This window comes from Megascapheus bottae, chromosome 4, assembly GCF_031878675.1.
Source record: "Megascapheus bottae isolate mThoBot1 chromosome 4, mThoBot2.hap1, whole genome shotgun sequence".
NCBI lineage: Eukaryota > Metazoa > Chordata > Mammalia > Rodentia > Geomyidae > Megascapheus > Megascapheus bottae.
In genome coordinates, this window is record NC_143512.1 from 6,236,117 (window position 1) to 6,239,617 (window position 3,501).

General features: G+C 37.6%; 2 pseudogenes; both read left to right on the forward strand.

Moving 5' to 3' along the window:
• The first annotated feature begins 1,123 nt into the window (after positions 1–1,123).
• On the forward strand, positions 1,124–1,986 carry LOC150063919 (cullin-2 pseudogene; annotated as a pseudogene).
• A 153-nt stretch (positions 1,987–2,139) lies between these two features.
• On the forward strand, positions 2,140–3,290 carry LOC150063920 (cullin-2 pseudogene; annotated as a pseudogene).
• The last annotated feature ends 211 nt before the right edge of the window (positions 3,291–3,501 follow it).

A 3,501-nucleotide genomic window follows, 5' to 3' on the forward strand; every position in this document is an offset into this window, starting at 1 on the left:
CAAGACTTGGGACTTGGCGAAGGAGACGTCATGGCATTGGAGGAAATGGAGAAAGATCACTGTGTCAGTGAGAGAAGAAAGGTATTCTTCCCTATACAATTGGGAAGAATTGTGAATTTGTGTCTGAGTCAAGTTTGTGCTTTGTATAAGGATAATGTTGTTTTAAAGATTGTTTTTACCCACCCACACAACCACACCCAGTGAATTAAGCCCGGTGGATTACAGACTATGAACATCTTTAATTTTATCTCCATTAAGTAAAGATTTTAGAGTGATTCTATAATTGTTTACTGTCTCTATGAAGAATATTTGAAAGTACCTGTGTGATGACCAGTGAAAAGAACTATCTACCCTGGGTTTTGTTGGCTCTCTAGGTTTCCTGCTCCAACACCACAAGTTCTGATTTTTGTCATCAAATCTTTCTTCAAAACTACCTACCTGGCATATTGTATATACATTTATTTGTTTATTTGAAATAGGGAAGGGAAGGGAAGGGGGGGAAAGAAAAATGATTGGGAGGGGTGGGGGTAGGGAAACGGGGACAAAAACATGAGAGGGGGTATCAATGTGTGAGAAGTAATGCACCTACTATCTGACGAATATAACTGTAACCCCTCTATACAATATCCCGATCAAAAAAATAAAGACCTAAACATGGGAAGGGAAAACAATGTACCGGCTGGGGTCGATGGCTCACATCTATACTCCTAGCTATTCAGGAAACTGAGATCTGAGGATCAAGGTTCGAAGCCAGCCCAGGAGAAAAAGAACAAGAGAATCTTATCTCCAATTAATCCCTAGAAAATGGGAAGTGGGGCTTGGCTCAAAGGGTAGAGTGATAGCCTTGAGCTGAAGAGCTCAGGGACAGAGCCCAGGCTGAGTTGAAGCCCCATAAACCACAAAAGAAATAAAAAAAGAAGTAATGTACCCACTAGATGAATGTAACAGTAACCCCTCTCTATATCACCCCAACAACAAAATAATAATTTAAAAAAACTACCTTGAGCTTTGAGCTTTGAAATTTACTTCTAGATTACAATTATCCCAAGCAGTAGATATTGAAACATTTCGGCCAGGGGAGGCAGCAGGCCAGGGAGATGGCCTTGGCTTTCAGTCACCCCAAATGTCTTGGAAACCAAGAGTGATAGATTTCAATGAAACATGGAACAAGTACTGAACTACAATCAAAGCTGTTGTCTTGTTGGAGTGCATCAAAACATCTACATGGAAACACCACTTCTCAGATATCTATGCTTCATGCATGGACTATCATGAACTGCTTGGAGAAAGACTTTTCACAGAAGTAACTATGTGTGTGTGTGTGTGTGTGTGTGTGTGTGTGCACGCGCACGCGCGTGTATGTGCGTGTGTGCGTATATTTCGGAAAGTGGCTTTCAGCATTTGCACAAGAGTTTTGGAATGTGAAGAAAAAGTACTTGCCATGTATCAAAGGTATTTGGAAGAATACAGGAAAGGAGCACACTCTGTGGATTGCTTCTGTCTCAACATCCACTTGATTAAATTAAAAAAGTAAGGTGGCTGAAGCTATGCTGGCTATGCTGGAGTAGAAATGAACAGAACACTTACAGAAATAGGAGAGCCAGCACTGGATATGTGGAGGAAACTGATCCTTGAAATCCTTAAGACCATCCTTATCTGAATGAGGCTCCTGGAGAAGACACAAACCAGAAAGTAACCCGTGGATTGACTAGTGTCTTTATTCATGCTAAACAATAGAAGACAAAAATTTCCCTCAAAGTTTTATCAGGAAATCTCCCTTTCTGATTGAAACAGCAACAAGAAGCTGCAACTGAGTTCTAAGAATAAAATTACTCAGAGTATGTGGAAAAGGTTGTAAATTGAAAGATGAAGAAGCTCTTATGCTAAACTGATCCATAAATATTAACAACAAATGGTAGGAGACCATTCTTACATGCATCCTGTCATAATACCAAGAGAAAAACAAATGACTTGACAAATATATAGATCTTATTCTGCAATGTGCCCTCTGCCTCATGAGTCAGGAGCTACAAAATCATATCCTTGATGTTGGTCTTGGGAAAATTTGCCAACACTAATTGTGAAGCAAGTTTGAGAAGTACATGGTAATTTTATTATTTAATTTTATTTTTTTAATTATTTAATGGTGACTAGCTTTACCTGAGTGCATTGGATAAGGCCCTTACACCAGTTGTAAATTTCAGATTGTCCAATTCAGTGAGCAAGGCACCAAGACTGCTGGCTAAGTACTGTGACAATTTGTTTAAGAAGTCAATGGAAGAGATGACTAAGAATAAAGGAGAAGACAAACTCACAAATATTACTGTTTTCAAATATGTTGATGATAAAGATGTATTCCAGAAGTCCTATGCAAAGATGTTGGGAAAACATTTTAATTCATGGGTTATCAATATCTATGGATTCTGATGAAGCCATGGCAATCCTGTGGTTATGAGTTCACCAGAAAGCTACATCAAATGAATACAGAGTATCGGTGCCAATCTCAACAATAAAGTCCAATAACTTTATCTAAAACCAAGGGAATATAGATTTGGGGATATATGCTACAGACTGGCACTTAGTCTCTAACTCAAGCTCCATCATCTACATTTGCAATTCCTCAGGAATTAGAAAAAAATACAGCTATTTGAATAATTTCATAGCCAGCATTTCAGTAGAACTAATGCATTTGCATTATATCTGTTCAGGTGAAGTGAAAATGAACTATTTGGGCAAACCATATGTGGCCATGGGTACAACGCACTGAATGAACATTCTAGCCTTTAACTAGTGAAACTGCCAGCTATAAAGAGCTTCAAGACAGTGCACAGATGAATGAAAGAGGACTGACCAACACAATCATATCATTAAGGGGTGTGAAAACGATTCACCATGATTCATAAAAGGAAGACATCCATGCAGAATCTCCATTTTCGCTACATGTGAACTTCAGCAGGAAGAGAACAAAATTTAAAATTACTATCTTAATGCCGAATGACACACTACAGGATCTGGAGCAGACTAGGAGTGCTGTAGATGAGGACTGCAAAATGTATCTCCAAGCTACCATAGTGGGTATAGTAGAAGCACAGAAACTTCTCCACAATGCCCTTATTCTGGAGATGCAGTATGTTCTGCAGGAAAAAGCAGCCTATGCCTCCATAGGTTGTCCATGCCTTTTTCCCTTTGCATTGGCAGATGAAGTGTTGTTGGTTTTTTATTTAATGTATCTTAAGAGACACAAAATTAAACACTTATATATTATAACCGAATACTTGTATTTACATTAAAACAACAAACGATACTGTTACTTGTCAAATAAAAATCTAAGGCATTAAAATGTTGAGAAATTCCTTTAATTAAATTTAGTTTGAAAATTTTGTTTTTCCACTCATAAAACACTTTAAAATAAACAAATAAAAATCTCAGAAATATTTTCTCTTAAATAGCCTAAGACCTTTAAGATTGCATTTACAAACTTAATTTTTACAAGTATTTGAC